This window comes from Bos indicus, chromosome 12 (genome assembly GCF_029378745.1).
Source record: "Bos indicus isolate NIAB-ARS_2022 breed Sahiwal x Tharparkar chromosome 12, NIAB-ARS_B.indTharparkar_mat_pri_1.0, whole genome shotgun sequence".
NCBI lineage: Eukaryota > Metazoa > Chordata > Mammalia > Artiodactyla > Bovidae > Bos > Bos indicus.
The window spans coordinates 5,330,119-5,352,802 of NC_091771.1; positions in this window are offsets into that span (position 1 = coordinate 5,330,119).

Consider the following 22,684-nt stretch of genomic DNA (forward strand, 5'->3'; position numbering starts at 1 on the left):
ATGAGATAGTTGGATGGCATCACCGACTCCATGGACATGAGTTTGAGTAAACTCCAGGAGTTGGTGATGGATAGGGAGGCCTGGCATACTGCAGTCCATGGGGTCACAAAGAATCGGACACAACTTAACTACTGAACTGAACTGAGAGAAGTGAAAAAGCTGGCTTAAAATGCAACATTCAAAACACCAAGATCATGGCAGCCACTCCCATAACTTCATGGAGAAAAAGGGGAAAAAGTGGAAACAATGATAAATTTCTTGGGATTCAATATCACTGCAGATGGGGACTCCAGCTACAAAATTTAAAGAGGCTCCTTGGAAGGAAACTATGACAAACCTAGACAGCATATTAAAAAGTAGAGAAATCACTTTTTGTTGACAAGGTCCATGTAGTCAAAGCTATGGTTTTTCCAGTAGTTATGTATGGATGTGAGAGTTGTACCATAAAGAAAGCCGAGCCCCAAAGAATTTATAATTTTGAATTGTAATACTGGAGAAGACTCTTGAGAGTCCCTTTTACTGCAAAGAGATCAAACCAGTCAATCCCAAAGGAAATTCACCCTGAATATGCAATGGCAGTACTAATGCTAAAGCTGCAGCTCTAATACTTTGGCCACCTGATGTGAAGAGACGACTCATTGGAAAATACCCTGACACTGGGAAAGATTGAAGGCAAAAGGAGAAGGGGGCGGCAGATGATGGGATGGTTAGGTAACATCACCGACTCAATGGCCATGAATTTGAGCAAGCTCCAGGAGACAGTGAAAGACAGGGGAGCCTGGCTTGCTGCAGTCCATGGAGTCACAAAGAGTCAGACATCACTTTGTGACTGAACAACAACTATTAGAATGTTAGATACTTTTGTCATTGCAGTTTAAATAATATTAGTCTGATATAGAGTTTTGTACATTTTTTTTATTGTTATAGATTTAATCACAGTTGTCAAAGGAATCATCTCTGCTTTGTTCACCCCATGGCACCCAGTTTTTAATAAGTATTAGGCATATGGTAGAAATTCCCCCAACACTTATGAAATGAATGAGAAGGTTAATAAATGCATCTGACTCTGTTTCACTGATTCTTTTATATATTTGCCTCTTTTTTCTTGGGATATATCAGATATTTCATAACTTCTATCAAATTATACTGATTACTTATCCTGATGATTTCAGCATCCTCTTAACTCATTTCAAACATTGAAAGTTTCACAGTCTCTTGATATGTATTCTAATAAAAGTGATCTGATTAAGTAACTTCTTCATATGAACACTCATAACCAGAGTCTTCTAATTATCTTCACCTAAAATTTCTCAATCTCTCCTGCTCTCTTCCTCCTCTTTACTGTCTTATTTATTAAAAAAAAAAAAAAAAGTTGAAACTTATACCACATTGCAAATCAACTGTACTTCAATTAAAAATAAAAATAAAAAGCTGATTAACTTGATCCTAACCTCCAATTCTTTGAGCTCTGTACTAGTTTAACAGTCCATTAACAATTATTACACCAACCCCACCATTACTGCTGCTATATTTTCCTGTGTGTTATGAACATCTCAGTCAAAAAAGCACAATATAACTCCCTGAGGTCCTTCAGATTCTAAACTCCTCTCACTTTCTTTTATAACTGCACTGTAAATATGCATTTGAAAATGATCAGAGACTTTCCCCCTTCTCCTGGCTTTGAGATGTGGAATTCAATTGAGAACTCACTGGAGTGCCTTGATTAGCATCTATGTAAACTTGCAGGACCTATCTTGTATTAGGAATAGATTTTACTGTGTTCACATCTCACTTTTGACTGTGACTTTTTCAAGGATGGTTTACTATTTTTATTCATTTGTATGTGTATGTGCATTATTCATAATCCAACATGGTGGATAATACTAACAATTTATAAGTAAATATAGAAATTTAAAGTGAAATAATATTAAACACAACTATCAATAATTTATACGTACATTTGTCCTGGAATGCAAACTACTAAAAGACATATCTTCAGAAGCTGATACTTGTTTGATAAGGCTGGATGAAACTGAGGGTGAGCTAATATTTACATTTAAGAGCCTAACTTAAAGACATGGGTCAATTTAACTTCTGTGAGCCAATTTACTCATGTATTAAACAGAAAAAGTAATGTTAAACATGCCATTCAGTTGATATAAAAATTAAATGAGATAATGCCTTGCACATACATTATGAACTGTCAAGTCCCATGCAAATACAAAGTAATAAAAGGCAAAATTTTAGCACTCCGCAGAAACCAGTTGCCTCCTGAGTGTACGTATTTTTCTAACACCTATGAATTTCCTGTCATCCTCTCTTGCTGCTGAATGGAAGATATAAATAATAGACACTAAAAGTCTTTGTCCCTGAATTTTGAAAGTCTGTAGGTAGAATTTAAAAAAAAAATGTATACAGAAAACAAAATATGACAGGATAATTTTATGTTCTTTAATACCGGCATCAAAAATATGTCAGGAAAAACAAGCTTAGGAAAATATGCCTGTAAGTTCAAAAGGGTGGTTATTTAATACTATATTTTGGAGAATTTGTATAAAAATAGCTCATTTGTGAGAAACTGTAATCCCTCTTATGTTACAAAAGTCACAGAATCTTTATACAATGTTCTAACAAAAGTGATTTTATTTCTTAGAGCTACAAAGAACTATTTTTGCTACCTTCCTGATTACACTAAACCTCATAAAATTGTTGGTATATCTGTTTCTAACTATCCTATATTTCCAAATTTACAAAAAGAGAGAAAATTATATCTTCTTTCAGAGGCCAAATTATCCATGTCATACAAAAGAATTTAAAAATAAATTACCGAATCTGTTGCTGATGTGAGAAAATTGCATATGGAAAATTTTATTTTGATATATTCTCACTCCAGTAATAAGACCTGCTTAAGGGTACAGGCTACCTATCTCATAGTGTCAGGAATTTTGAGTTTGTTGTGATAAATTCCCAATAGTTTTCTTTAAAATATGTTAAAGAAAATCAATTTAGGCAAATTTTAATGAGCCATATTTTAAATGATGTGTTTTATCCATACATTCATATTTGATTCACAAGTGAGAGTTTAGTAGTTTTGTAGTTTTAAAAAAATCGCAGTTATGTAATATATTGTTTCTCATATTGAGGTTATAGATGAAAATATAATATCCTCACCATATTGGAATAATTCTCAGATTTCTTGTTTACCCTTTAGGGTACTACAAAATAACTAATACATGCACTCAGAGAAGGTAAGGAATATTTAAGGGAAAATGCAGTAAATCACTTCTGTTGTAACCAACTCCAGGTTGAGCTTACATAACTTTATGTTACAAGTTTAAAAGTCCCAAACTTCCTCAAAGTTTCAGTCAGTCCATATTCCCTGTGATTTTATACTTTCAAGGTACCAAAAGTTATACTGATTTTAAGATAGGTGTCCCAATAATAATGAAGGTAAAATAATTCAAAACAGTAAGTCAAGAGGCAAATACACTAATTTCTGCTTTGTCATTATCTGGTTTTGGGGAAAAAGGTTTCTGGCTTTTGCTTCAATTAAAAGTCTGTTTATGCTTCTATAGTGACCCACTCCTTGCTCTAAAATTCAACCAATACTTAGGTAATTATGAACCACAAAATCTTCTGTGGCTGTATATATGGGGGGCGGGTAGTTTTTAAAAACATACATCTAGTTTGATCACTATTTGTTATCAGGGAAGGTGATATACAACATAGGTGTAAAGGAGGAGAATAGAAAGGCAGAGACTTTGCAAATAGAAGTCATTGTTAAATCAAGGAATCTGGAGAAAATAACTTAATTATTGATGAACAACAACAAACTCTGTCATCTCTCTTACTTAACTGCCCTAGATAGATAAACCACAAGATCCTAAGGTATAGCCCAGGGAGCAATATTCAATATCCTGTGATAAACCATAATGGAAAAGAATATAAAAAAAAGAATCTATATATGTATATGTATAACTGAATCACTTTACTAAACAGCAGAAACTGGGACAACATTGTAAATCAACTATGCTTCAATAAAAATATAATTAATTAAAAATTAAAAGTCAATGATATTTCCTAATGGAGTTATATTGTGTATAATATAAACATTTTGTATATATGCATTAACTATATAATGTGTATACATGTACCATAAATATGTGAGTATGAGGCGGGGTGTGTATGTGTGTGTCCTTTATATGAGCTAAAGATGTTGCTACTATTTTTGTTTTGCTGTGTAGCTATTGAAATGTTAGTTAGGGTATTATTAAATATAAATATAGTAAATGAAGAATGACTTTTTATTTATATCATGATTTTTTGTTTTGAACCTCTAAAATGTTTTTAATACTGATGTGGGTACCACAGAAGATATAAAAATAATGCAAATTATGTAAGTCATGGAAACTACCCTGGGAGATTTACACTTTGTCTCTACAAATTAGGGTCTCTTGAATTAGATTATTGATAGTAAATTATATCCAGGTTAACCATAGACATATTTAGCAACCTTAAAGATTGGCATACCTATAGTTGCAAGTGACTTTAGATAGATAGACTTGTTGAGCATTAATAAGGATTACTGAGATAATTAGCATTTCATATGCTACTTCATTAACTATAATTTGACATTAAAAAAAAATATCTGAAACATGAAGACAGAGGTGAGTAGTAGCAGCACTAAGGTCACTTAGAATTTAGCCTTCATGACCTTTATTATTCTATTCTCCTAGGCACTGATCACTCTTCAGGGCTGACATTCCTTATGCAATTTATACACTACTCTAGTCTTAAGATTTATTTATTAAAGACCTTGCATTAAAACACATAAATTTTGTCTCTTTAGAAGCCAGTCAGATTGAAGAGAGCAGTTAAAGGGATAAATGTTATGTGGTAAGTTTTAGAAGGCATTGTCCCTGAGAATAAATAATTTTTAAATTTATGGTTATAACTATGGTTTCCACTCAAGGTTAGGTTTTTGTCTCTCTCTCACCTTTGTAAATTCAGTTATAATTTACTAATATTAGCTAATATGAAGTGTTGTCCATGAGCATGGTTTGGAGTGATACTCTACCTGATCCATTTCCCCCAAATCATTTCTTTCTTATTTGCTTGACTGAAGATTAAGGAAACTATAAGAGCTTCTTAGTTTAAAAAATCCAACTGAAGTTGGGAGTGAGGCTCAAGATAACCTGCATTGTTATCTTTGAGAGGGGCAATGCATAATGGATGATAAGTACTTATATTGCCATTTTCATATGTTTAAGTCTATTTTCCAGCAAATCCAAACTGGCCAGTACAGCGTTTTCAGAAGGGGATGAATAAACAAAAAAGTAAAGCAAAACAGATTCAGAGAAATGAGAGCCAGCATATTAAGGTTGTATACTCTTTATTGTTCTCTGAGTAAATCTTTTATTTATTTTATTTTTTTTTTTGTATTTCTATATTATTTATTTTTTAATTATTTTATTTTTAACTTTACAATATTGTATTGGTTTTGCCATATATCAACATGAATCCACCACAGGTATACACGTGTTCCCCATCCTGAACCCTCCTCCCTCCTCCCTCCCCGTACCATCCCTCTGGGTCGTCCCAGTGCACCAGCCCCAAGCATCCAGTATCGTGCATCGAACCTGGACTGGTGACTCGTTTCATATATGATATTATACATGTTTCAATACCATTCTCCCAAATCATCCCACCCTCTCCCACAGAGTCCAAAAGACTGTTCTATACATCAGTGTCTCTTTTGCTGTCTCGAATACAGGGTTATTGTTACCATCTTTCTAAATTCCATATATATGCGTTAGTATACTGTATTGGTGTTTTTCTTTCTGGCTTACTTCACTGTGTATAATAGGCTCCAGTTTCAAAAAGGAGTAAATATTTCATCATGGAAATCTTTTGGAAATGATCTACTCTTCCGTAAGTCCAGTGATTTTTAAAAGTCATTTTAGAGTTAAAAAATGTATTTTCTCTTTCTTATGTATGCAAAATAGTACTAATTGTATTAATTTACAAACAATCAAATCAAATCCTATATAGTTAGTTATTATGATGGTCTTATTTTTAATCATTGAGTGAACTTGTGAATATCATATATATTCAGCTTTATTATAATTTTTGGAGGTTATGTGGATTTATACAATACTTTGTTCACATATTTTCTCAGAATAATTGATATTAGTCAACTGAACAGAATTAATGTTTTTTAACATTGATAAAACAAAAAAACATAATTATGACTCTAAGTAATCATCAAATGGTAACAGTTTTATTTCTTCTTTCTAAAATACATATTTGTGATGATGGCTAGAAGTGTGAATACTTTTCATAATCTTTAAATAAATAATTCTTCCTCTATTTTTGTATTTTATCAGATTGTTTCATACATAATAAGAATAGAGAAGGTTCTAACTTAAACTCACAAAACTAGAAAATGTGTAGTGAGACATCATTGTGTTCCAAGTCACACCAATGTGTTAATTAGTATCATTTCTGTAATAGGTGTCTAACTGAATTTATCTGCATAAGTGTTGTTCTACTTTACTGAAATGGAGAGAGGAAAACATTCAGGAAAGAAGAGATTAGTTTTAAGTGGAAATATACTTTTATATTCCCTCACATAATATTAGTCATGGCTAACTAACCATTCCCTTAATGTAGCTGATGCACTTATAGGTGGAGAATGAAGGCATATATAAAGTTATATTCCTATTGCTTTAATATTTGGTGAAATACAAGACTGGGCAACTAACTAAAAACAACTACCAATATTGGTGAGGTACTACCAATATTTCACTTGAAGTGATTTTAATTAATTTCCATTTTAAAATGACTGAAAACACAGCTGTATCACTGAACTTTATTTAAATTCCTTGCAATTTCTTTCAAAACTGAAAAAGAATGCTACTACTGCATTTAATGCATGCTACTTTCAAAAAACATTATATCTCTAAAGGGTTATTAAAATATCTTTACTTCTAAAAATATAAATACATTAATCATTTTCCAGATCACTGGAAATATTTCTTAGGAGTCAAGTAGAAATACATCCAACATTTCTATTATCTCACAATCAGTAATATGATACTATCGTATTTTTGGAGAAATTTTTCTTAATCTCTGCATGTTTTAATCTTTTCAATTTATTTTATAATGCACTTTCAGTGTTTACATTAGCAGTGTTCTCTTAAGATAGTTGACTGTAATAACACAGTATTGTCTCAAATATGATTTTTCATGTTTTATCTTTTCCAAACAACTTCTTGTGGTGGTGGTTTAATCACTAAGTTGTGTCCAACTTTTGCAAGAATACTGAAATGGGTTGCCATTTCCCTTTCCAGAGGATCTTTCCAAGGGCTAGGGATCGAATCTGGGTCTCTTGCACTGCAGGCAGACTGTTCACAGACTGTTGTTCAGTCACCCAGTTGTATCCAACTATTTGCAATCCCATGGACTGCAGCATGCCCGCCCTCCCTGTCCTTCACCGTCTCCCGAAGTTTGCCCAAGTTCATGTCCTTTGCATCAGTGATGCCATCTGCCATCTAATCCTCTGATGCCCTCTTCTCCTTCTGCCCTCAATCTTTCACGGTATCAGGGACTTTTCATAGATTACAATAATTCACATTCCAGAGTTTCAGAAAGTGGAAATTTTCTTCATAATCATTCAATGACTGAATTTGGGAAGATAAGATTTCCATTCTCAGTATAATTTCCTGTGGACAGATACATAACAACTTTGTATTGAATACCAAGCCTCATTATTAATTTTCTTTAAATAATTCTGAGAGTTATTATTTTCATCACATAATTCAGGACTTAAACTTCTTTGTGCTATTTCTTTGAAATATCTACAGCTATTGGAGTAAACAATTCAGCTGCAGAAACCATGGCTTGTATATTTTCTCAAGAGCCCATATTTCCTTACTAACTTCCTAGATATATAATACTTATGCTGCATAACATAAATGACTGATAGACTCTGAAGACAGAGGGCAAACTTCAATGCTATAGCATATAAATTAGCTTTTTGCACATTAGAAATTTTGAAATTATAATCATTTGAGATAGGTCATGAAAACAGCATTCTGAGGTCTGCCAATTTTGGAAAATGTTGCATAAAATATATCTAATTAAGAGATTAATAATGGATAGGCTGGAGGCTTTGAGTTATTCTGTCTTAGGGAAAACTATATATTCTTCATTAATCTAGCATTTTTCAATTTATTCACATAATAACACTTTTTCTTGTAATACCTAATCACAGTAGGAAGGTTCTACAGACATTCCATCAAAAACACTAATAAACTAGTTCATCTTCACTCTTCACTGCTTTTTCCTTAAAGACAAAAAACAAGGCCCTTTTTTTCAGACCTGTAATATTAATTTGCTTCTCCTTTCAGGGACAAGCCACTGATACTCTTTTCTTCACCCTTTTCCTTACACTTAAAATATCTCTATTTATTTCTTCCATCTAATTTCAAATACATGCAAGATCTCTTAATGCTATACAATTTTAAAATATATTATGTTATGATACCAAGTTACCAATATAATTAAGTCAAATTCTTTGGCATATCAAACATTGTTTATAATCTACCTTTCTAAACTTTGCTGCCTTCCCTCATGCTCTGATATTTTAGCCACATAGCAATATCTCCCATATACATTGTAGGTTTCTCAGTTTTTTTCTCCAGTGCTGTCTCTTTCTGGAAAAAAAATATCTTTCCCTTTTCCAGATGATTCAATACTACTCAATCATATACTTTCTCATATTTTACTATTTCTAGAAAGCTTTCCCTAATTTTTTTTTTTCTCACTGGGGATAATAATTTTTTTCTTTCTAAGTAACTTACAGTCTTTAGTACAAATCACTTTTGGTTGGTGTGCAAGAGAATTATTCAAATACCTTGTTGGTTAGGCCCTCTCTGAGGGAAAATAATTATGCCATATTGTCTTGTAAAATCAACGATCATCACTTAGCTCAACATTTATTGTTGTTGTTCAGTTGCTCAGTCTTTTTGACTCTTTGCAACCCCATGGACTGCAGCACACCAGGCTTCCCTGTCCATCATCTCCCAAAGCTTGCTCAAGCTGATGTCCATTGAGTCAGTGATGCCATCCAACCATCTCATCTTCTGTCTTCCCCTTCTCCTCCTGCCTTCCATCTTTCCCAGCATCGGGGTCTTTTCAAGTAAGTCAGTCCTTCGCATCAGGTGACAAAAGTATTGGCATTTCAGGTTCAGCATCAGTCATTCCAAGGAATATTCAGGATTGATTTCCTTCAGGATGGACTGTTTGGATCTCCTTGCAGTCCAAGGGACTCTCAAGAGTCTTCTCCAACACCACAGTTCAAAGGCATCAATTCTTCAGTGCTCAGCTTTCTTTATAGTCCAACTCTCATATCCATACATGACAACTGGAAAAACCATGGCTTTGAGTATATGGACCTTTGTCAGAAAAACCCTGTTGCTGTTTTTTAATATGCTGTTTAGATTTGTCATAGCTTTCCTTTCAGGGAGGAACCATGATTTCATACCATGGCTGTAGTCACCATTCGCAGTGATTTTGGAGCTCAAGAAAATGAGATCTGTCACTGTTTCCATTTTTCCTCCATCTATTTAAAATTTTTAGTTTAAAGATGTTTTTATTTTTTTAATATAATTTATTTATTTTAATTGGAGGTTAATTACTTTAAATATTGTATTTGTTTTGCCATACATCAACATGAATCCGCCACAGGTATACACGTGTTTCCCATCCTGAACCCCCCTCCCTCCACCCTCCCTGTACCATCCCTCTGGGTCATCTTTTTTAAAATAAAAGTAATTAATTTTTAATTTTTCTGTCTTGAAATAAAAAAGACATATTTTGTTCAATAGACTGTATTAGAAAAGAGTTAGCATTTACTTTTTTTTTTTTTGGTGCTTTAACTTTTATGGGAGGTGCTCTTTGGACTTTCCAGGTAGCTCAGTGGTAAAGAATTTGCCTGCCAGGCAAAGACATATGTTTGATCCCTGGGTTGGGAAGATCTTATGGAGAAGGAAAAGGCAAACCACTCCCATATTCTTGCTTGGAAAAATCTGTGGACAAAGCAGTCTAGTGGGCTACAGCCCATGGATGTGACTGAGACTGCACACATGCAAGACACTTTTTATTTTAGTTCATTTTTACTTCACAAAAATTAATTCAAAGTGAATCATAAACCTGAATGTAAAATGCAAAATTATAAAACTTCTAGGAGACATCATGAGGGAAAATCTAGATAACCTTGAACATGGGGATGACTTTAGATACAAACACCAAAAACAGGACCTATGAAAGAATTGACAGTCTAGACTTCAGTAAAATTAAAAAATTCATGCTCTGTAAAATATGTTGTCAAGGGAATAAGAATACAGACCACAAACTGGAAAAAATATTTGCAAAAAGGAACACATTTGAGTCAGTTCTAATGAGGTGGGTGAGTCTAGAACCTATTATACAGCATGAAGTAAGTCAGAAAGTGTAAGACAATTATAGTATATTAACTAATATGTAAGGAATCTAGAAAGAAGGTGCTGATGAGCCTATTTATAGGGCAGCAAAGGAGACACAGATATAAACGGCAGACTTCTGGGGTGGGATGATTTGAGAGAGTAGCACTGAAACACATACATTACTATATGTAAAATAGACAGCAGGTGGGGATTTGCTGTATGGATCAGAGAACCCATGTGGGTGCTCTGTGACAGTTTAGAGGGGTGAGATGGGGAGAGAGGTGGGAGGGAGTTTCAAGAGATGATGTACGAAACAATCACAATATGCAAGGTAATTACCCTCCAACTGAAAAAAAAGAAAAAGAAAAAGAACACATTTGATGAAGGGCTGCTCCCCAAATATACAAAAAGGAAAAAAAAAAAAAAACACCTCTTTTAAAACTCAACAAGGAAGCAAGCAACCCAATTAAAAAATAGGCTAAAGACCTTAACATCTCATCAAAGAAGACAAACACACACCAATAAGCATATGAAACGATGCTCCACATAATACATCATTAAGAAAATAAAGATGAAAACACCAATGGAAATAGCTGTACATTAAAATGACCAAAATCTGTACCCTGATAATGTCAAATGCTGGTGAGGATGCAGAGCAATAGGAAGTCACATTTATGAGTGGTGGGAATGCAAAATCATACTATCACTTTGGAAGACAATTTGGTGGTTTCTACTAAGCATACTCTTACTATATGACTCAGCAATCACAGTCAATGCTATTTATACAAAATAGGTGGAAATTTGTCCTTACACAAAAAAAGCTGTAGATGGATGCTTATAGTGGCTTTAGTTATAATTGCCACAACTTGCAAGCAAGCAAGATTCCCTTCAGGATTTAAATGGATAAACAAACTCTGGTACAGCCAGACAATGAAATGCTAAAAATTAATATTATTCATTGCTATCATTTATGGCTTAAGCTTTCCAAAAGACATGAAAGAACCTTAAATACATATCACTAAGGAAAAGCAGACTTTACAGTTATATTGTACATTATAGTTTTAAGAGTGTGCATGTATCTTGTAAGTGGTAGAGGACTCATTAAAGTCCATAAAAACAAATAACAACAAAAAAAATACATTCAGTTTTTCAGAGAGTTTTCAGAAAGTATGAAGTCATATATTTTGTTTATTTTCTGGAACAAGTAGTACATGTAGAGTTGTAGAGTTTGGGAGGCATTTCTAATGATAAATGATTCTATATTTAAATATTCTCATTTAAATGCACTATTATAAATGTGTTAGGTTGGGCTTCCCAAAGCAGATAGTGATTCTAGGATTCTTGTGCAAATGATTTATTAAAGAAATTCTCCCAGGCAAATCCCATGAAGGATTTGAGGAAGCAGGACAGATTGAGAAGAAATGAAGGAAGAAGACCTGGGTGAAATTTCAGGAAAAATCTCACAAACTGTAGCTTCAGCCTGATATATCAAGAAAACTCTGCTGGGAAGATTATGCCCTGGAAACTGTCTTAACCAAAGGTATGTAAGCTGGGGTTTCATCAGTTATTTCAGGGTTGCTAGGATTATGCATGTGGTGTGATATATCATGGAGAAGGAAATGGCAACCCACTCCAGTATTCTTGCCTGGAGAATCCCAGGGACAGAGGAGCCTGGTGGGCTGCCATCTATGGGGTCCACACAGAGTCGGACACGACTGAAGTGACTTAGCAGCAGCAGCAGCTGCAGTGATGTATCTTTCAGTCAATTTAGGTTCTCTGGGCTTTAGGACACCAAGGTCACTTGTCTGAAGAGTAGCAGCTACAGGTTATTGGAGGGAAAATCAAAAGTACACCAAAACTAGGGAAAATGAACACAGAAATGCTATAATGGATCTGAAAGGTTCTGGGTGGGACAACAAAAGTGTCCTTTAAAATGAAGTTGATAGAACAGTGCCATCCAAATTTACAAGTAGGAATATCCGACAAAAAGAGAATAGTGATTTCTCCACTTAATGTGGCAGATTGTGAAACACAAGTCTTCCGAGTCCCCTGTTTTTTGGGCTTCTCTGGTGGCTCAGACAGTGAAGAATCTACCTGTAATGAAGGAGACCTAGGTTTGATCCCTGGGTCATGAAGATCCCCTGGAGAAGGAAATGGCTACTCACTCCAGTATTCTTGCCTGGAGATTACCACAGAGACAATCTTGGTGGGCATAGTCTACGGGGTTCCAAAGAGTCGGTCACATTGAGACACATAGAGCATAGTGACTTCCCCACTTAACAGGGCAGATATTGAAACATGAGTCTTTGGAGTCCTCTACATTTTAATGCTATTTAAAATAACTAAATTGGTAATGAATCTGCCTGCAATGCAGAAGACCCTGTTTTGATTGCTGGGTTGGAAAGATCTGCTGGAGAAGGGATAGGCTACCCACTGCATTATTCTTGGGCTTAGCTTGTGGCTCAGCTGGTAAAGAATCTGCTTGCAATACAGGAGACCTGGGTTTGATCCCTGGGTTGAGAATATCCCCTGGAGAAGAAAGGCTACCCACTCCACTATTCTGGACTGGAGAATTCCATGGACTGTATAATCCATGGGGTCACAAAGAGTTGGACATGACTGATCAACTTTCACTTCATTTCACTTTAATTACTTGGCTAAGTAACTTATATCACATGTAGGAACAAAGAGATGTGCTTATTATTAATTAAGCCTGCCATTAACAACTCTGAATTTCAGTAGATCAACCTCAAAGAATTCTGTTCTCTCTCAATTTATTTCAGCTCAGTTGCTGAGCTGTATCCAACTCTTTGTGACTCCATGGATTGCAGCGTGCCAGGCTTCCCAATCCATCACCAACTCCCAGAGCTTGCTCACACTCATGTCCATGTTAGTGATGCCATCCAACTATTTCATCCTCTGTTGTCCCCTTCTCCTCCTGCCTTCAATTTTTCCTAGCATCAGGGCCTTTTCCAGTGAGTGGGTTCTTTGCATAAGGTGGCCAAAGTATTGGAGCTTCAGTATCAGTCCATCAAATGAATATTCAGGACTGATTTCCTTTAGGATTGACTGGTTTGATCTTCTTTCAATCCAAGGGACTCTCAAGAGTCTTCTCTAGCACCGCAGTTCAAAATCATCAATTCTTCACTATTCAACTTTCTTTATGGTCCACCTCTCAAATCTATACATGACTACTGGAAAAATCTTAGCTTTGACTAGAGGGACCTTTGTCCATAAAGTCATGTCTCTGCTTTTTATTATGATGTCTAGGTTTGCCTTAGCTTTTCTTTCAAGAAGCAAGGGTCTTTTAATTTCATGGCGCAATCACTAACCTTAGTGATTTTGGAGCCCAAGAAACTAAAGTCTGTCACTGTTTTCATTTTCCCCATCTATTTGTCATGAAGTAATGGGACTGTATGCTATGGCCTTAGTTTTATGAATGATGAGTTTTAGGCCCATCTCTTTAAGAATTTTTCACAGTTTGTTGTGATCCACACAGACTTTAGTACAGTCAATGAAGAAGAAGTAGACGTTTTCCTGGAATTCTCTTGCTTTTTCTATGATCCAGTGGATGTTGACAACTTGATCTCTAGTTTCTCTGCCTTGGTTCACATACTATTGTAACCCTTCTTGGAGAATTTTGAGCATTACTTTCCTAGCATGTGAGATGAGTGCAATTGTGCAGTAGTTTGAACATTCTTTGTCATCCTGTTCTCTATGTTGGTCATTAAAAACTTAGGTTTCTGATCTGTACCTATAGTCTTGAATTCTCTGGGATGAGAACTTGGCTCCAAAAACCACACACTATCTTCCTGGGTTGATGGAGAGCCTCTGGCCTTAATCTTTCTCTCTCTCTCTTTTTTTTTTTTTTACTTCAGAATTTCGGGTTTTCATACAATGTCCTAATTCTTGTAATTTTTTGTTTCTTGATCATATATATCAAAATATTTCCAACATAGAAAACATATCAATTAATGACGTTTTCAGTACCTCCTGAATTGAAAATTTAGGTAACATAACTTTATTACCAAGTAAGATTTTTATACATTTTATTTATCCATTGTATAAGCAAAAAAAAAAAAAAATTCTTCACAGGATAAGTCAAGTTTTAGTTTTATTTAACATTGTACAAATGTATTTGAATAATACTTCAACCTTACAAACTTGGTGTAAAAATTTGCAAAGTTTTAAAAAGGTGACATTTGATAGAATGTTTCCAGATTATATTGTCTTTCCCCTCCAACCAGCCCCTAGAAACCTACAATTTCAATATGTGCTATTAGGTTCAGGTATGATGTTAAATTTACTGTTTTATGCTGTGTCTGATTGAGTTAGGTTATGCAGTTTTATTTGTATCTTTCTTTCACAAACCTTCGTGAGATCTGCTACTACTCATTCATTTTGGTGCCATTATTTTCTAGAAAATGAAGCAGGAGTAATTTACAGGGTGACTGAAAGCTCAGGCTCGTAGTCTTACTCACAGTTTTACCCAGCCTGCTGTGTGGGTATATATAGATCACTCTGACACTTTTTACAAGGCTTGATGCTTGTTTATTAACACCCTGTTCAGAATTTCTCTGTAATACTTCTCCAGCAAGAATTAATTAATTTTATTTTTATTATTAGCACAGAAAAATTGCATTAAAATTTTGCTACTGCTTTTTAAATGTCCTTAAAATTGTTTCTTGTTTATCTGAAGAGGTAGAACAAAGATGAGTAAGCTAATTGTCATGCAGCTAAGTAAATCATGTTGCTTTTGCAAACAACCTAACAATTCATCATACTTTGGTATTTTACTTATAGTTGAAAAATAAAGTTCTCTGACATCTGATAGTTGTAAATCATTGTTGCTCTTTCAGAGTGGGGTTTTAGTTATAGCCATTAATTATTTAAAAAATCAATCAAAATAAAATTATTTGAAAATGTACACATATGATCTTCACCTCACTACACAAAGAGCAATTTATTGTGAGTGGAAACAATTGCTACCTCCACAGACACACTCAATTATTAATTTATTTAAGATCAGAAAGATCAATAAGATTTTAACATAAAAATTGAAGTGTTACACTTCCACTAGATACCCAAATACAGAATTAAATATTACTCCAAATGATTATTCGGAGAAAGCAATGGCAACCCACTCCAGTACTCTTGCCTGGGAAATTGCATGGTCAGAGGAGCCTGGTAGGCTGCAGTCCATGGGGTCGAAAAGAGTTGGACACAACTGAGAGACTTCACTTTCACTTTTCACTTTCATGCACTGGAGAAGGAAATGGCAACCCACTCCAGTGTTCTTGCCTGGAGAATCCAAGGGACATTGAAACCTGGTGGGCTGCCCTCTGTGGGGTCACATAGAGTTGGACACGACTGAAGCGACTTAGCAGCAGCAGCAGTAGCCAAATGACTATTAACTTGATAAAGTCCTTTATATTCAGGAATAAACTAAAATCATTAGTAGTCATTAGATTCTCTCCATCAAAAAAAAAAATTGAAATTTCAGTACTGACTGACTATACTTTAGTGTATACTAGGCCAGTGTACCTAATTTCTCAAAATAAAATATTTATTGATAGATATAAGGTGAGCAGAAATAGTTGGAGTCTTTTTTAAAATATACTTTTTCTTTGTTTCTTTTAGATTTTGAACTAAAAAGAAAGAGGTAATTATAAACATAACTGTATATTTAACTCCTGTAGCATTTTGCTCTCTATTTTATGACTTTTAATGGTTTGTCAGAATTCCTGATTTCTAAATAAAATCCCTATGATTATACAGTGGAAGTGAGAAATAGATTTAAGGGACTAGATCTGATGGATAGAGTGCCTGATGAACTATGGACAGAGGTTCATGACACTGTACAGGAGGCAGGGATCAAGATCATCCCCATGGAAAAAAAATGCAAAAAAGCAAAATGGCTGTCTGTGAGGCCTTGCAAATAGCTATGAAAAGAAGAGAAGTGAAAAGCAAAGGAAAAAAGGTAAGATATAAACATCTGAATGCAGAGTTCCAAAGAATAGGAAGGAGAGATAAGAAAGCCTTCCTCAGAGATCAATGCAAAGAAATAGAGGAAAACAACAGAATGGGAAAGACTAGAGATCTCCTCAAGAAAATTAGAGATACCAAGGGAATATTTTATACAAAGATGGGCTCAATAAAGGACAGAAATGGTATGCACCTAATAGAAGCAGAAGATAGTAAGAAGAGGTGGCAAGATTACACAGAAGAACTGTACAGAAAAGATCTTCATGACCCAGATAATCACGATGGTGTGATCACTGACCTAGAGCCAGACATCCTGGAATATGAAGTCAAGTCGGCCTTATAAAGCATCACTACGAACAAAGCTAGTGGAGGTGATGGAATTCTAGTTGAACTATTTCAAATCCTGGAAGATGATGCCGTGAAGTGCTGCACTCAATATGCCAGCACATTTGGAAAACTCAGCAGTGGCCACAGGACTGGAAAAGGTCAGTTTTTATTACAATCCCAAAGAAAGGCAATGCCAAAAAATGCTCAGACTACCACACAGTTGCATTCATCTCACACGCTAGTAAGTTCAGTTCAGTTCAGTTCAGTCACTCAGTCGTGTCCGACTCTTTGTGACCCCATGAATCGCAGCACCGCCAGGCCTCCCTGTCCATCACCAACTCCAAGAGTTCACTCAGACTCATGTCCATCGAGTCAGTGATGCCATCCAGCCATCTCATCCTCTGTCATCCCCTTCTCATCCTGCCCCCAATCCCTCACAGCATCAGAGTCTTTTCCAAAGAGATAACTCTTTGCATGAGGTGGCCAAAGTACTGGAGTTTCTTCTTTAGCATCATTCCTTCCAAAGAAATCCCAGGGCTGTTCTCCTTCAGAATGGACTGGTTGGATCTCCCATACTCCAGTAAAGTAATGCTCAAAATGCCCCAAGCCAGGCTTCAGCAATACATGAACGGTGAACTTTCAGATGTTCAAGCTGGTTTTAGAAAAGGCAGAGGAACCACAAATCAAACTGCCAACATCCGCTGGAAAAAGGAAGAGAGTTCAGGAAAATATCTATTTCTGCTTTATTGACTATGCCAAAGCCTTTGACTGTGTGGATCACAATAAACTGTGGAAAGTTCTTCAAGAGATGGGAATACCAGACCACCTGACCTGCCTCTTGAGAAACCTATATGCAGGTCAGGAAGCAACAGTTAGAACTGGACCTGGAAGAGCAGACTGGTTCCAAATAGGAAAAGGAGTACGTCAAGGCTGTATATTGTCACCCGGCTTATTTAAATTATATGCAGAATACATCATGAGAAAGCCTGGGCTGGAAGAAGCACAAGCTGGAATAAGGTTGCTGGGGGAAAGATCAATAATCTCAGATATGCAGATGACACCACCCTTATGGCAGAAAGTGAATAGGAAATAAAAAGCCTTTTGATGAAAGTGAAGGAGGAGAGTGAAAAAGTTGGCTTAAAACTCAACATTCAGAAAACTAAGATCATGGCTTCTGGTCCCATCACTTCATGGGAAATAGATGGGGAAACAGTGGAAACAGTGTCAGACTTCATTTTTCTGGGCTCCAAAATCACTACAGATGGTGACTGCAGCCATGAAATTAAAAGGCGCTTACTCCTTGGAAGGAAAGTTATGACCAATCTAGATAGCATATTCAAAACCAGAGAGGTTATTTTGCCAACAAAGGTCCGGCTAGTCAAGGCTATGGTTTTTCCTCTGGTCATGTATAGATGTGAGAGTTGGACTGTGAAGAAGGCTGAGTGTCAAAGAATTGATGCTTTTGAACTGTGGTGTGGGAGAAGACTCTTGAGAGTCCCTTGGACTGCAAGGAGATCCAACCAGTCCATTCTAAAGGAGATCAGCCCTAGGTGTTCTTTGGAAGGACTGATGCTAAAGCTGAAACTCCAGTATTTGGCCACCTCATGTGAAGAATTTGGAAAAGACTCTGCTTCTGGGAGGGTTTGGGAGCAGGAGGAGAAGGGGACGACAGAAGATGAGATGGCTGGATGACATCAGTGACTCGATGGACATGAGTTTCGGTGAACTTCGGGAGTTGGTGATGGACAGGGAGGCCTGGCGTACTGCAGTTCACAGGGTCGCAGAGTCAGACAGGACTGAGCGTTTGAACTGAACTGAAGGGAAAAAAGACTGAAGAGGAAGGAAGCTTGATAGAGAATAATCCTGCTGTCCTGACTTTGAAGATGAAGGAATGGGACCAGGAGTCAATGACTATGAAGGTATAGGAAGGAGTAGCCTTAAAAACATCTGGGAATAGCCCTCAGTTTTATAGCAAAATGTTAGTCACTTGACCGTGTCTGACTCTTTACAACCTCATATACTGTAACCCCCCAGGCTTTCTGTCTATGGGATTTCCCAGGCCAGAATATTAGAGTGGGTGACTATTCTCTTCTCCAGGGGATCTTCCAAATTGAGGGATTGAACCTGGGTCTCTTGCATTGAAGTCAGATTTTTTACCCTCTGAGCCAAGAGGGAAGCCCTCTTATGGCAAAAGGAACTGAATTTTGTTAATTCAAATGAACAGGAAATGGATTTTCTCCTATAGCTTCCAGAAATAAAAGTTGCTCTGTTAACACTTAGATTTTATTTAAATAAGGCCCTTACTGGACTTTTGACCTACAAAACTGTAATGAAATACATTTGTGCTGTTTCGAGCCACCAGCTTTAGGGTAATTTGTTACTACAGAAAAAAAAAAGTAACATAAAAAGGTGAATCTATTTGTCTTTAAAGTATGTTCATTTTTTGAAGTATGTTCATTGAATATTTTTCAGTTCAATCTCCAGGTTTAACTAAAAATATATATACATGGGTATATGTATATACATGTGTGTGTCAGGGTGTGTCTCTGTGTTAGTTGCTCAGTCATGTCTGACTCTTGTGACCCCAGGAACTGTAGCCCACCAGTCTCCTCTGTCCATGAAATTCTCCAGGCAAGAATACTGGAGTGGGTAGGCATTTTCTTCTCCAGGGGATCTCCCCAACCCAGGGATCAAACCAGTGTCTCTTGCATTGCAAACAAATTCTTTACCATCTGAGCCACCAGGGGAGCCCACATACACAAATAATATGATTTAGTGTTCCTTGCTTTTTCAGGATCTAACAGGATTTCCATTTGTTTATGCCAAACATATTAGAGAAAACCATGGGATAAATATATGTCAATGATTCAATGAAAATTATTCTCCAAAGATTCAGGGTACGAAGTGGGGAGCTAACAATGACTTCCTGTGAATTATTTTTCCCAGTTTATTGGCTATATTTGTTGGTGATTGTTTTGGTGCAGGACTTACCATTCTGCCTGCCATACAAGTGAGCGACCATCCCCGAGTTTCACACTTTCCGTTCTCTTCCTCCTTGGCCTATAAACCAAGCTTCAGCATGTGGGCTGTTAACATCACATATTTCAGATCTTTACTGTTATTTCTATTTTCAAGTTCCTTTTGCACACATTATTTCTTCATGTATTCCTCTGGCACTTCAGGGAAGTCTTTTTATATATTGCTGTAAATTTTTCCCAATAGAAAGCTCAGATGGTTAATAGTCTTGCTTTCACTGTTGCTTAAATATGTGATCATAAATCTCTGTTGCAAGTTTTATTTCAGGTTTTAGAGCTTAGCATCATTAAGAAGTTATTTTTCTTAGGAATAACTAAGTCTTCATTTGGAAGATGTTGGTGCTATCAGTGATCTCAGGGGACAGATATAGTACAGATGGTTGGGAGGCTTTGTTTTTTCTCACTTATCAAAAAACAAGAAGGACTGTTTTTCATGTTTTTATGATTATTTTCAAAAAAAATAGGTAATTTAATCTTATATCTTCTGTTAAAATAAGAAACCAACCAAAAAACAAACAAACAAAAATCAACTCAGTGTCTTACAACAGCTTTTCATATACAGGTTGCCTGAGCCTTATTTCTACCATATGCATGCTAAGTCACTTCTGTCATGTCTAACTTTTTGAAACCCCATGAACTATAGCCTGCCAGACTCCTCAGCCCACAGGATTCTCTAGGCAAGAATACTGTAGTGGGTTGTCATGCCTGCCTCTAGGGAACCTCTAGGAACCCAGGTAACGAACCCTCATCTCTCATGTCTCCTACATCTCTTGCTTTGGCAGGCAGGTTCTTTATCACTAAAGAATCTGCTTGCAATGCAGGGGACCTGGGTTTGATCCCTGGGTCAGGAAGATCCTCTGGAGAAGGGAATGGCAACCCACTCCAGTATTCTTGCTGGAGAATCCCATGGACAGAGAAGCCTGGTGGTTTACAGTCCATGGGGTAATAAAGAATAGAACACGACTGAGCGACTAAGCGCACATCACCTGGAAGCGCTCTTTCTACCACAGCACAGACTACATAGTCTACTTTTATATAGGATAAGATGTTCTTCTGATGGAAATGTACAAAGGTTAGTAATTTACAAAGCACAATTCCATTTCATCCTAATTTTAATGATCAAATCAATTCACATGCCAAAATATGACATCAATGGGGTGGGGAAAATTCCTCTCACAGAAGGAACTGGAGGTCACACGGCAAGGGGTTTTACAGAGAGCTGCTGCTGCAACTGCTAAGTCGCTTCAGTTGTGTCCGACTCTGTGTGACCCCATAGACAGCAGCCCACCAGGCTCCCCATCCCTGGGATTCTCCAGGCAAGAATACTGGAGTGGGTTGCCATTTCCTTCTCCAATGCATGAAAGTGAAAAGTTAAAGTTAAATCACTCAGTCATGTCCCACTCTTAGCAACCCCATGGACTGCAGCCCACCAGGATCCTCTGTCCATGGGATTTTCCAGGCAGGAGTACTGGAGTGGGGTGCCATTGCCTTCTCTCTCTCTCTTTTTTTTTTTTTACAGGGCGGGGGATACATAATTGATACAGTAATAAAATGCAGCATACTATATTTAAAATATGCTTCATGTGTTTCTATATAATGCCTTGTTTTCCTCTCTTGTTTATGAGTAAGGAGCTAAATACTTCTCAGTTTCTAGAATGAGTAAGCTCTGTGGTAACCCAGTTTATTATTCTTTCAGATATATTGCAAGCAACCAGTTTGCAATCATCAATCAGTTATTTTAAACACTTTAAAATCTATAGAGTAACAGTTGAAAATATGAAATAAGGTGTTATATTAATCAATGTTATTCTTAGCAATCTTTAAAATTATTAAGCTTTACTGTGTGTCCACTATATAGATTTCCCTGCAACTGTTGTTACCAAAATTCATATTCCCTGTTTAAGTAGAAGGGGAGGGGAAGGAATAGAGATATTTTTGTGCTTTCTCTATGTTAATTTTTCTAAAAGATGAATTATAATTGATTTACAATATCATAATAATTTCAGATGTACAACATAGAGATTCAACATTTGTATAGGTTATACTCTTTATAAAGTTACTGTATAGTATTGACTATGCTGCTAAGTCACTTCAGTCGTGTCCGACTCTGTGCGACCCCATAGATGGCAGCCCACCAGGCTCCCCAGTCCCTGGGATTCTCCAGGCAAGAATACTGGAGTGGGTTGCCGTTTCCTTCTCCAATGCCTGAAAGTGAAACGTGAAAGTGAAGTCGCTCAGTTGTGTCTGACTCTTATCGACCCCATGGACTGCAGCCCACCAGGCTCCTCTGTCCATGGGACTCTCCAGGCAAGGGTACTGGAGTGGGGTGCCATTGCCTTCTCCAATATGTGTACATATATAATATTGACTATATGTGTGCTAAATTGCTTCAGTGATGTCTGACTCTTTGCAACCCTATGGACTGTAGACCACCAGGCTCCTCTGTCCTTGGGATTCTCCAGGCCCTCCTCCAGGGGATCTTTTCAACCCAGGGACTGATACTGCATCTCCCACATTGCTGGAAGATTCTTTACCACTGAGCCACTGGGGAAGCCCATAATATTAACTATTATGGACACATTTACTTTATTCATTCATCTGTTAATAGACACTTAGAATGTTTCCATTTGTTGGCAATTGCAAACAGTGCTGCTATAATCATTGAGATGGATGTCATCTTTTCAAATTAGTGTTTGTTTCTTCTGGATATATACCAGGGAGTAGATTTGCTGGATCATATGGTGGTTCTAGTTTAAGTTTCTTTAGGAAGCACACTGTTCTTGCCACAGTGACTGCAACAATTTACATTCCCATCAACAGTGTACCAGGACTCTCTTTTCTCCACATCCT